At 42.6% G+C, this 13,798-nt stretch overlaps 1 protein-coding gene across 1 annotated transcript in view; it reads right to left on the bottom strand.

Annotated features, from left to right (window-relative positions):
• The window catches only part of ANKEF1 (ankyrin repeat and EF-hand domain containing 1), a 169,900-nt gene extending 156,413 nt beyond the window's left edge, over window positions 1–13,487 (bottom strand). Inside the window, exon 1 of the mRNA XM_029593521.1 lies at window positions 13,080–13,487. The gene's annotated coding sequence lies outside the window, so the exon portion shown is untranslated. The remainder of the gene's footprint in view (window positions 1–13,079) is intronic.
• Between the last annotated feature and the right edge of the window lie 311 nt (window positions 13,488–13,798).

The raw sequence follows: 13,798 nt of genomic DNA, 5'->3' as shown, positions 1-13,798 counted from the left end.
CGCTCAGGAATCCTTTAGCAAGGCCTTCCCCTAGACTCCACAGCACAAAATCATCCTCTAGTACCTGCCCACCAGAAGTCATCCTGACCATGAATTCTACAAGGTTTGCCCACTTCTGGGCAACCTCTATCCAACAACTATATTCTTAGTATCTGTCACACTGCAAGTACTTAACTTACCTCAACTATACAGATGCAATTTTTACCCAGTGTAGTCACTTCTTTATTCCTACCTAATGCACCCTACTTCTTATCTATATACTTACAATCTAACTCAAAACTGTATGTAGCCATTATTTTGTGCTCAATGCCTTATTTTATGTAGTCTGTCTTGGGCCTACCTTTAAAAAAAGGCAGAATATTAAATGCTTATAAATACACCTAATAAATATGCAGGCACACTACATTTTAACACACCTGCATATTTATTTATTTGGGCATTTTATATACCATCGTTCCATATATGCTAAGCAGCTCTGGTTCTGGGCTGCAAAAGGCCCTTGTTACATTGGGAGTTCTTCAGTGGGTGGGCTAAACCCAATTAGCAGTGATCCAAGCAGAGCACACCATTAGCACACAGGCCCCTTTGGCAGCAGTAGCCTTCTGAGTTGGTTTTACTAGAAGATTTGCAGAGATTCTTTTCATTATAGTATCTCATTTGAGCCTTGGAAAAACGAAACCAAAAAGAGATCAAGTTTCAATGGGCTTACCTTATTAGTAGTGAGCTAGACCTAAAGCACTACAAGGAAGCTGCGAAAGTTTTGGCTCAGCATATTACAAAAGACAGACAGCTGCGGTCCACACCCCAAACAATACAAGATAAACTCTGCCAAGTTTGATTTATGGAAGCTCCTTGCTCAGTGGAGCATGCTTGAAGAAGGAAGCCGGCTGGATGGTGGGCTACTGAAAGCATTATTAGCAGAAGGGACGCGGGAGTTGTAGCTCCATGGCAACCAAATCTTGGCAAACTGGGGCACGCATGTGCAGACAGCATAATCCCCAGCCGGCCTCGCTCCCCAGCCTCTGAGTGCATGGGAGCTGGGAAAGGCTACCAGAACACCCTCAAATTTCAGCCTGGCTCTATCAGTTTTGCAGCCCACATCTGGAGGCAGCTGTCACAGTCAAGAACCCCTCATGTTTGTCTGTCTTTTGCTGATTTTCCAAATTGAAGGATTTCTATATTAGGACTTCTGCTGCATTGCAAATTGTACTTGCACAAAACACAGGGGAGTTTTGGCAGCCAAATTTTCATGTTAGGTTTATGTATTGCATAAAATGAATGGCTCTACCTCAAAATGGAAAGAGAAAAATGTTTTTCTATTAAACCGAGGGAGGGTGGGGGGGGAGCACTCATAGAATTTGCTTTGTAATTCAATTCTTATTTGTTTTGATCGCAATGAAATGAACTGAATTTAGCAAGATAATTATTCCTATTTTTTGTCAAAGCACAGCAGACCATCTTAACAGGAAGCTTGTACAATTATACGAGAAATGGTCTGGACAATTTTAGTGGGAATGCAAAACTCGAAGCTTGCTGACCTACCACATGTTTTAAGAAATTGGGAGGTTTAAAAGTACCTTTTTTCTTCATGGTTTATTTTATGCCTGATGACACACATATATATATATTTATATAGGGACTAATTCAGAATAACTTGTCTAGTATCCCTTTAAAAATTTGCCTACAGAGTACATGGGTACAAAAGTATTGTTAACATATGGTGCTACAAGGTGTACACAAACAGTCCCTGATCTATGGAGCTTACAAATCAGTCAAGACACACAAACAAGAAAAATAAGAGGATCTGCGAGCTCTGGTACCTAGAAAATGGTTCTCAGTCAAGAAAGCCTTAGGCAGGAAGGACAAAGGCTCCAAGGCAGCCTCCAAGCAGTGAAGTTTTAGGCACCCAAGGACCTCATGTCTGCTATTTCTGTGCTTAACTGCACACTTGAAAACAGCTGCAGATATCTGAAAATCAAATCTATACAGGTATTTTCCCTCCCCCAACCTCTCTCTGCCCTCAGGATGGCCCATTTTTTGTGTCATGGCTAAATCTACCCACCTACCGAAAACAAGCGGCTGGCATTAGTTGCTCTGTCAAGGGATAATTTTCAAAACCGCCCGTGTGGTATGCAAAATGCATGCATGTTACAATACCTTTCAAAACAAACCTACCTACCAGTTCCCATGACCTTTGCACATGGGGCGGATGGTTCAGAGGGCTAAAATAGCACTTTTAGAAATGTTATGTAGGTTCACTAGTTTCCTGTCTGCCTTAAGCACGCCTCCCAGAAACACTCCCTTGAAAGCTGTGGAAGCCAGGTTCAGAATGGCAAATCGACAGACAGGGCAATCTAGGCATGCTAATCGATTTGTATGCAGCTAGATTGCTTTGAAAATTTTTCATTGAAGGAATTGGGCATGGCAGTTTACTAAATCTCAACATGAACCTTTCATCTTTTGTGTGTCCTGTCTAGGAGAATGTTGGCTGTAGCCCAGACATTCCCTAAACCTTGAGATTATTCTCTGTGACCTACAAATACCAGGATGCTATGTACTAAAGATGTGCTGTGCTTGACACAAGTGCTGAACAGCATTAAAACTAGGCATTAAGGCCATTAATAGAATACTATAGATTAGTGAAACCGCATTCTTTTACCTGTGGCAACGTCTGTGCTTTCCAAGCACCATGGCCCTCAGTAAAGGCTGGAGGCACTCCATTCATAGAACATCCCCTTAGCCCCCCCCCCCCTTCTGAAAAAAAAAAATCTTCTGTAGTCCCTACGCAGATGAAAAAAATGTGAAGGATTTTTCCCCCTGTAACATCACCTTCCCCACCCAAAATGCTAAATGCTAAAGAGAGATATCCTCTTGCCCCTCCCCCAAAATGCCCTTTCCTGGCCCTGTTTCCCTACCTGGTGGAGTACCTGGATGGCAATGGAGCAGAAGCAACACCCAATCCCTCCTGCAGCCTTTTACTCAACCTGGCCAGGCAAGCAGTAAAATATCCCCACTACTATACTCTTCCCTTTTATCCTGGGAATTTCTATCCATAAGGATTCCTGTAAAACTTTTATCCTGCTGGACTCTATGCCATCCTTATAATATATTTTTATATCCCTCCACCAACTTTATCTGCCCTGTTATATCAATGTAATTTGTGCTCTGGTATCAATGTCCCATTATTATCCTCCTTCCACCAGGTCTCCAAGATGCCTATTACATTTTTATCTTCCTTTAGCGCTAACAGAGATTAGACTGGATTGTAAAATGGGCAACACAATAATAATGGGAAACCTTAATTAGCTGAGTACTGATTGGGTAAATGCCACAACAGGACAACACAACATGGAACCAGTCAGAGAGGGAACTATATTAGATCTGGTTCACAGTGGAATGCAGGCCCTGGTGCAAGAGATAAAGCTGCTGGATCCGCACGGCAACATCAATCACAATGTAATTAAGTTTGACTTAATCACTGGAAGGCAAATACTAAGATAAATTACTGCAGTATTATTTAACTATAAAAAGAGAGATTATTTATTTTATTTATTTAAGGTTTTTATATACCGGCATTCATGAGACGATCACATCATGCTGGTTTACATATAAACAGGGGTGCAATAAATACATCAAAAAACAAATAACGTGTCGAAGAGAAGCAGTTACAATTAACAAGGGCTATTGAACTGGGAGCAGAGGAAATAAAGATAGTTTAGTAGAGACTAAATTATATACAAGGAGATGAAAATACAGCTGTTGTGTTGGATGTGTTGAAGGCAAGGCGCATTAATTTAAGTCCGGGAAAACTTGCATAAACAGCCACGTCTTGAGTCTTTTTCTAAAGGTTAGGGGGCAGGGCTCCTGTCTGAGATCGGGAGGGATGGAGTTCCATAACAGTGGGCCAGCTGTGGAGAGGGCTCGATCTCTTAAGGTAATGTGACTGGTGGTTTTAGTAGGGGGTACATGGAGGGATCCTTTGTATGCGTCTCTGGTAGGTCTTGTGGAGTTATCAAATGAAGAAACTTGTTAGGAAAAAAAAAACAAACTAGAAAGAGGAATTCACAAGGCCAAAAAGATGCAGGAAGCATGGACATTGTTTAAAATTACCATCCTTGAGGCACAGACATAATGTACTCCGTGCATTAATAAAGGTCAAAGGGAAACCAAACAACTGCCAGCGTGGTTTAATAGTGAGTTAAAAAGACAAAAAGGACATCATTACAAAAATGGAAAGCAGACCTAAATGAGGAAACTAGGAAAGAACATAAGCAATGACAAGTTAGATGTATAAAGTAATTAAGCAAACTAGGAGAGAATTTGAACAGAAGCTTGCTAAAGCGATAAGAAAAGTAATAAAAATGTATTCAAGTACATCTGAAGCAAACGCCTGTGAGGAAGTCAAAATTCCTCAGTCGATTCTTCTCCAAGCTCAAGAGCCCTAACCTCTTTAGACTTTCCTCATAGGGGAATTGTTTCATTGCCTCTATTATTTTGGTCACTCTTTTCTAATTCTGCTATATCTTTTTTGACATGCCTTGATCAGAATTGCTCACAATACACAAGGCGCAGTCGCCCCTTGGGATGGTACAGAGATATTATGATATTCTCTTTTATTCTCTATTCCTTTCCTAATAATTCCTAGGATTCTATTTGTGTACTTGGCCGCTGCTACCACACACTGAGCAGAGGATTTCAACATGTTATCCATGAAGATGCCTAGATCCGTCTCCTGGATGGCGACTCCCAATGTAGAATCTTGCATTCTGTTGCTATAATTTGCTTGCTGTTCCCTATTTGCATTTGCCCATATTAAAGCCCAAACTTTCAAAGCCCGGTGCATGCAAAAACTGGGGGACATGCGCGCACCAAGTGCATTTTAAAAACAGCCCGGCCATGCACGTATCTCCCAATACGCGCCAAACTGCCAGGCTCCTTGAAAGGGGCAAGCGGGGGGCGGGGACTGGATGGGGGCCGACTGGGATAGTGGCCATTAGGTCCTGTTCTGGGGAAGCGCTCGCCGGCAGCTGGCCGGCGCGCATAACTTACTCATGCTCGGAGGAGCGGGTAAGTTCTAATTAAAAAACAATTACAATAGGGTAGGTTTAGGGGTTGGGGAAGAGAAAGGAAAAGGGAGGAAGGCTAGATAGAGGGATAGGAAATTTCCTTTCCAGTCCACTCCTTAATTGGATACATCGGGTGCACAGGTGCGTGCGAGAATCGTATATTTATAACATATGCGCGCATGTTATAAAATTGCCACGTCCATGTGCATGCGCTGGAACTACGCGCACATGGATGCGTGTGCGGGCCTTTGAAAATCTACCCCTAAATGTTATCTGCAATTTGGATGCCCGGCCTCACAAAGTCCTCTTGCAATTTCTCACACTCTTGTGATTCGACAACGCTGAATAATTTTGTATCATTGGCAAATTTGATCACCTCCCTCTTTCCCATTTCTAAGTCATTTATAAGTGTGTTAAAAAGCAGTGGTCCCGGTACAGATCCCTGGGATATTCCACTATTCACCTTTCTTCATTGAGAAAATTGACCATTTAGTCCTACTCTCTGTTTTCTATCTTTTAAGAGCTCTCAATACACAACAGAACATTGCCTCCTATCCCATGACTTTTTAATTTCCTCAAGAGTCTTTCATGAAGGACTTTGTCAAAAGCTTTCTGAAAATCCAGATACACTATATCAACTGGCTCACCTTTATCCACATTTATTTATACCTTCAGAAAAATGTAGCAAACTGGTGAGAAAAGACTTCCCTTGGCTAAATCCATGTTGGCTTTGTCCTAATAAACTGACAATTTGATCAATAATTTTGCTCTTTAAAATACTTTCAACCATTTTGCCTGGCACTGATATCAGGATCACCAATCTGCAGTTTCCTGGAATCCTTTTTAAAAACTGGCACTGTATTGGTCATCCTCCAATCTTCAATTACTTTAGCTGATTTTATTGGATGGATATCGGGGGTCATAGAGCACCTAAACAAAAGCATTGTGAAACTAGAGGACATAATAAATCAGATTGATAGACTAAAGCAGTGGTTCTCAACCTTTTTCCCATCATGACACACCTGACAGGCCACGCTCATTACAATTCACGGCGGAAATAAAAAGTAAAGGTCCGGTAATTATTTTTATTGTTTAAAATGACACAAGGAAAAGATACATATTCTGTCTGAACAGAAACTGCATAAATAGTAAACATCCCACACCAAAACAGCACCAATTTCCAGCACTTAAACAGTAACCACCTTACCTAAGAAAAAAAGGCAACCCGGAAATATTACACCAGGCCTTAAGACACCAATACATCTCCTATTAGGGAAACGGACCAAGTCAGGCTGCTATAGAGCCCTATACAGAAACTACACCCCAGCAGAGAACCTCACCTGAATCACATGTGCTGAAACATGCAGCAAAAACTGAATTGGAAACTGCAACAAGCCAGGGTCTCTGTATGCAATGTAATAAAGGAAAAAAGAAACATCACCCATCCTTATAAAACAAATCAAGAAATATAAAATCAGTAGCAGTAAAATCATACTAACAAAAAGAACAGATTATTTCAAAACAGCTGATGAGTGGAATATCCAATAATTAAAAACTCATAAAAACTTTCTAGATACCAATAAAATATTTCAAAATAGCAGACACAAAGACCCAGTAATGAAAAATAAGGATACAAACATTTTTTTGCTCTACATACCTGGGAACATTTGATATCCAGGTGTCCTGAGATTGTTTTGAATTAGCAGGAGGAGGAGTGGTTTGCTTGGAACTTTCTCCTCTCTCTCAGTCACATACCAGCGCTCTCTCTCACACTGGCTCTCAATTACACACCTATCCACATGCTTTTTCTCTCACTTATATAGGCTCTTAATTACACATACACTGTCTATCTTTTCATGCTTACACACACACAGGCTTTCAATCACACACAAACATGCTGTCTTTTTCTCTCACACACAGACTCTCATTCACATGCTTACAAACATGCTCTCTCTCTTTCTCTCATTTACACACAGGCTCTCAATCACATACTCAGATGCTCCCTCACCTAAACCAGCTCTCAATCACACACAGACACACATGCTCTCTCTCTTACTTATACACACAGGCTCTTAATCATACATACACATGATCTCTCACACACACAAAGGATCTCAATCATACACACATACTCTTTCACACAAACAGATTTTCAATCACAAACTTACACATACAGGTTCCCAATCGTAAACTTACATTCATGCTCTCTCTCACACAGGCAGGCTCTCAAATCACACACATATTCTCTTTCACATATACAGGCTCTCAATCACACACATACATGCTAGCTCACTCACACACAGGATCTCAAACACACATGCTTACTTGCTCATTCACTCTCTCTCCTTCCCTCCCTCCCCGGAACTAGCGGCAGCAGCAGCCTCCTCCCAATCCTAACCTCCTTCATTTTCAGCCCTCGCGCGGAGCAAGGAGTCCCATCAGCCGCGGGAGTTGACATTCGTCTTCATTTTTCTCTGAGACGTGCTGTTCATTCCTCCGGCCGCGTCCCTCTTCTCTTCTTCGGGCCGACACTGCCCGCACTAGCATGGGTCTCTTCTTCCTGCGCACGCACCCGCTGCTCACCACTTCCTCTTCCGGGCCGCGGGGGGGGGGGGGGGGGGCAGGAAGAAGAGACCATGCCGATGCCGCGTTCTGCCGGGGCTGACAGCATTTTAAGCCCGGGCGAAGGAGGACCGGAGAGCAGCTGGGTCAGCGGGGGACCAGGAGTGTGGCGACACACCGGTTGAGAACCACTGGACTAAAGAATACTAAATCACCAGTACTGGATTTATTTATTTATTTATTTAATGGCTTTTATATACCGACGAACGTTGGGAACATCTCATCGGTTTACAGAGAACACAAAATTTAGCAACAGGCTTTACAATTAACGCATGATTATATGAAGAACAGTTAAACCAATAGTGATTACATATAATAGCTTCGTTTTTACAAGTAATATATGGGTAAGGAGGTTAGGTAAGGAAGGTTAGCTAACTTGGAGGAGCAGAAAAATCTGAATATAGGGGGGATATCTACATTTATAGGGTAAATATACATGAGTATGAGATTATATCGTCCTTTGTAATCTCCTTATTTACACTTAATGGAAAGAATGAGGGAAAGGGGGAATATGTACAGAGGAAAGGAGGTGGAAAGGCAAAGGGGAGGAAGGGGGGTGGGGAAGGGGAGGAAGAGTCAATGGAAAGGATGGGGCCTTGAAGAGTATGATGGGGTGGGGAGGGGGGTGGGGTTGGAGTGGGAGAGAGGGAGAAGGGGCGCAGGATAGGAGTAGGGGGAATGTTAGGTGAGTGGGCGTAGGTTAGGTGTATGAGTGCTTGAAGAACCAGGTCTTGAGGTTTTTCCTGAACATTTTTGGGCAGGATTCTTGTCGGAGTGATGTGGGTAGTTTATTCCAGAGGAGAGGGCCTGCTAGGGATAGGGCCCTTTCGTTTGTGGTGCGGAGCTTAGTAAGCTTGGGTGAGGGGGTATGTAGTGTGGCCAGGTATTGTTTTCTGGTGGGTCTATTATTGTTGTGGAAGGAGAGATGTTCTTTGTACCAGTGCATGTTTTGGTTGTGTAGGGATTTGTGTATTAGCGTGAGGACCTTGAAGGTAATTCTGGATGCTACTGGTAACCAATGCAGATGTTTGAGTACAGGGGTTATGTGGTCATTTTTGTGGGTGTTGGTAAGTATCTGGGCAGCTGCATTTTGGAGGAGTTGCAACGGCTGTATGGTGCTTTTAGGCAGGCCTAGGAGCAAGGAATTGCAGTAGTCTATTTTAGATAATACGAGGGCTTGTAATATGGTGCGGAAGTCGCTGAGATGTAGTAGAGGTTTGAGTCTTTTTAGGGTGTGTAATTTGAAGAAGCAGTCTTTGAGGGTGTTATTGATGAATTTTTTGCAGTTAAGGTGACTGTCTAGGTATACGCCGAGGCTACGTACATGCGTTGGGAAGGTGAAGTTATTGGAGGGATCATTGTTATGTGTGAGTGAGGGGGTCATTAGAAGAGTGTGGAGATGTTGGGGGGGTGATATGAGGATGAGTTCCGTTTTTAGCGGCATTGAGGGCTAGAAAGTTGTTGGATAGTAGGCTGCTGATTTCGGAGAGGGCGGATTTCCAAGTTTCAATGGCTTTGTGAATTGAGTCATTAACAGGAATAAGTATCTGCACATCATCAGCATATATGAAGTGCGGAAGGCCAAGTTTAGCAAGAAGATGGCAGAGGGGGAGGAGATATATATTGAAAAGTGTAGAAGAAAGAGATGAACTTTGAGGTACTCCTTGTGCGAGGGAGTGAGGTTTGGAGGTGGAGTTTCTAATTTGTACGCTAAATTGTCTTTCAGCCAGGTATGAGTGGAACCATTGTAGAGCAGAGCCTGAGATCCCAATGCTGCTCAGGCGTTCTAATAGGATGTGATGTTTAATGGTGTCAAAAGCAGCGGATATGTCAAGAAGAATGAGGATGTGTGAGAGACCTTTGTCAAGACCTTTCAAGATGTGGTCGGAGATTGAAATGAGCAAGGTCTCAGTACTATGATGCTTTCGAAAGCCAAATTGAGAGGGGGATAGGATGTTGTTTTCATCCATGTAGTCTGATAGCTGCTTGTTTATAGCTTTCTCAAGGACTTTTGTGATTAGTGGCAGGTTGGAGATAGGTCGGAAATTGGAGAGATCGGATGGGTCAAGGGAGGGCTTTTTTAGAATGGGTTTCACAATGGCATGTTTAAGGTTTTTGGGGATACTGCCAATTATGAAGGAACTCAAACATGAAATTGCAGCTTTTTTTAGTGATTTGTAAACTATCATTTAACACAGCCATGGTACCAGAAGACTGGCTGATGTGATGCCATTTTTTTAAAAACTACTCTAGGTGTAATCTGGGAAACTGTAGACTGGTGAGTCCAACATTGGTGCTGGGTAAAATGATAGAAGATATCCTTAAAAACAAAATTACTGACCTCATAGACATGATTTAATGGGAAAGAGTGCCATGTTTTTTGCAAAAGGAAGTCTTGCTTTACCAGTTTACTAGATTTTTTTTTTTAAAGGATAAAGGTGAGCCGGTAGATACAGTATATTTGGATTTTCAGAAGGCAAGTCTCTTTACATAGAAACAGATAATGACAGCAGAAAAGAACCAATCGGTCCATCCAGTCTTCCCAGCAAGCATATGTTAGCATCTGCTGCGCCATACAGGTCACCACCATATTTAGTTTCCCAAACCGTCAAAGTCAGGGCCATTGTTGGTCGCTGTCTGAGTCCAATTTCCCATTACCTCTTACCATTGAAGCAGAGAGCAATGTTGGAGTTGTTTCAGAAGTTATCAGGCTTATTGGTTAAGGGTAGTAACCGCCACACCAGCGAGTTACCCCCATTCACTTTTCTTCATTTCCATCCTCTAACCTTTAGGGATCCACAGTGTTCATCCCATGCCCTTTTGAAATCTTTCACTGATTTGCTTTTCACCACCTCCTCCAGAAATGCATTCCAGGCATCCACCACCCTCTCCGTGAAGAAATATTTCCCGACATTGGTTCTGAGTCATCTTCCTTGGAGTTTCATTACGTGACCCCCAGTTCTACTGATTTCTTTCTAAAGGAAAAGGTTTGTCGATTGTGCATCAATGAAATCTTTCAGGTATCTGAAGGTCTGTATCATATTCCCCCTGCGCCTCCTCTCCTCCAGGGTACACATATTTAAGTTCTTCAATCTCTCCTCCATTACCTCAGGTACAAATTTAGACTGTGAGCCCTCTGGGGATAGGATGTACCTGAATGTAATCCGCTTTGAAATGCTGAAAGGTGGAAAATATAAATTAAAAAAAAAAAGAAGGCAAAGTCCCTCATGAGATATTCCTCAGGAAATCGGAAGGTCATGGGGATCAAAGGCAGTGTCCTGTTGAGGATTGGTAACTGGATAAAAGGAAACAGAAGATAGGACTAAATGGTCAGTTTTCCAAATGGAGAAAGATGGGTAGTGGAGTGCCCTGGGGTCTATATTGGGACCTGTGCTATTTAGCATATTCATAAATGATTTGGAGAAAGGAATAAGTGAAGTGACCAAATTTGCAGATGACATGAAGCTATTTCAAGTTGTTAATACAGCATCAGATTGTGAGGAACTGCACAAAGGCCTTGTGAGACTAGGAGAATGGATATCTAAATTGCAAATGCAATTTAATTCGGACAAGTTCAAATCAAAGCACACAAAGTAAAATAATCCTAGCTACAGGTACACAATATTGGGTTCCATGTTAGGAGTCACTACCCAGGAAAAGGACAATACTTTATCTCAGTGTGCAGCGGCGATCAAAAAAGATAAATAGAATGTCAGAAATTATTTGGAAAGGAATACAGAATAAAACTGAGAATATCATAATGCCTTTGCATAGATCCATGGTGCAACTGCATTTTGAGTATTGTGCATTTTGTCTTTCCATTTCAAAAAAAAGAACAAGACAGTGGATATAGAAAAGTTAGAGAGAAGAGCAAAAAAAAATAAAGGGGATGGAAAAGCTCCCTTATGGAGAAGGGCTAAGCAGATTAGCACTCTTTAGCTTGGAAAATAAACTGAGAAGGGATATGATTGAGATTTATAAAAGAATGAATGAGATGAAACAGGTAAATAGCAACAGTTATTTACCCTTTCAAATAACATTAGGCTTACAATGTACTCCATGAAGTTAGCAACCGGCACATTTAAAACAAATTATAGGACTTTTCCACTCAGTGCACTATAAAAGTTATGATATCTATTGCCAGAAGATATAGTCAAGGTAACAAACATAGTGGAGCTCAAAAGAGGACTAGACAATTTTCTGAAGGAAAAATCCATAAACAAGTATCCAGGTAGACTGGGAAAGCCAGCACTTATCTCTGGACGTGAGATACAAAAAATAGACCAACTATTGGGGATTTGATGGGTACTTGCCACCCAGACTGGTCATTGTCAGAGACAGGATACTAGGCTCAATGGACCTTGGTCTGACCCAGCATTGCACGTTTTATGTTCTTATGGGTCAACAGGAGGCTTTAAGTCTCTTTAGCCTTCACTGAGGGAAAGATACATTGACCTGCCAATACTCTTGGCGGTGGTTTTAACTACACCTTTTGAGGTGCAGTCAACCCATGGCTTAATGCCAATCACAGTATTTAACCTGAGTCACATTAAACAATTTGCATATTAATGAGCAGCTTTACAAGTGTTTGTGTATGAGAGAGCTCATTAATATTTTGCACACATTGGGTCCAATTAAAAGTTGCATTACCAATAAAATTTTTAATGTGCTGAAGTTATGCACGTTAAATGCTTACCAGAAGTTAGTAAAAAGCCCCAGGGGCCTAATATAGCAGAAGCACTAGCCATAAGTTTGAGAGATTGTGATCATATCCAATATACCTTGGCTTATGAGAGGTTCATTCTCGTCATGAAAGAACTATCTGGAGACATTACCCCAAAACTAGGACTATTTAAAAGTGGGTATGTGCGTGTGTGAAAACTCAGCCCACATACATATGCTAAACAAATTGTTAATCTCCTCACTAATGGCTACCATGCTATTTACAAAACCCATACTATCAGAAGTTACATTTCAAGCACCCTCTTAGCTTGCAAAATTTAACTGCAAGTACTGGGCTGCAGTTATCTGCTAGCATACCATCCCTGGAAGGCTGGCATTTCAGCAAGTAACCTCGGGGAAAGGACAGGGAGGCAATATCTATGACCCCCCCCCCTCCACCCAAAGTTTTCAACCCCCTTAGAACCGCAATGAACATTCCCCCTCCACCCAGCCTGCTGTCACAAATCCCATCAAGCCCCGATCCCAAGTCAGATTGCAAACACAATCTTTCTTCTAACCTCAAGCCCAAATTCAATTCTCCCTCTACCCCCATCCTAAATGCAGTTCCCTGGCCCAGCTATGATGCTCCTAGTCCCACCCACTATCCCCATCACACGACGCACGCTCGCTCCCGCTCACACCCCTGCCAACCAAACAATCCCCTCTCACCTGCTGCCGGCTCCAGCGCTGACTGTCGGAAGGCGGCCGCAGTCGCTGCGACGCGGTGTAAGGGTCATAGAGGTAGCACCGCCTACCAGCGCCATTGGACGAGCTGCGCTGGTGGGAGCGAGGAGACGGTCACGGAGCTGCTGCAGCCCCTATTTACCGCTGCTGAAGAGATCGCCCCAACGCCGTGGCCCCCGTTTCCCCTCTCCCAGCTCGGGCGGCCGGGGTTAGCGAGCACCACTCTTCCTCCTGGCCCCAGGGCTTTTCGAGTAGAAAGGAAGCGGGAGGGGGAGGGACCCATAACGCCCGTTCTCGCTGGGCTGCAGGGAAAGAGCCGAGAGGAAGAAATCTCAGCTAAAGTTGGGAAACGGTGGCAGTCAAGGGGAGGGGGTTGGTTTGGAAGAGAGAAAGGAGGAGGAGATGAGAAGTGGGAGACAGGAAGGAAGTGGAGGTGAGAGAGTATTATCAATCGTTCACCTCAATCGCGGCACCTCACTGTTTATTCTTTCCTCATCCCTGACCCTTCTTCCTGATTCTGTCTTTCCTCTTCCGTCGCAATGTATATGAAAGATCGTAAAAACGCTTTATTTTTATAATGTAGAATAATATGCTCTGTTGAATAACTAGTTAGTCACAAGAATATAGAACAAAATTTTCCACATTTAAAGGGGGGGGGGGCACTTTTAAGTACAATGAAAATAAAATAAAACAGAGGTAAATCT

This window comes from Rhinatrema bivittatum, chromosome 3 (assembly GCF_901001135.1).
Source record: "Rhinatrema bivittatum chromosome 3, aRhiBiv1.1, whole genome shotgun sequence".
Lineage (NCBI taxonomy): Eukaryota > Metazoa > Chordata > Amphibia > Gymnophiona > Rhinatrematidae > Rhinatrema > Rhinatrema bivittatum.
The sequence above is the reverse complement of the archived record's forward strand: the minus strand, read 5'-3'. Positions and strand labels throughout refer to the sequence as shown.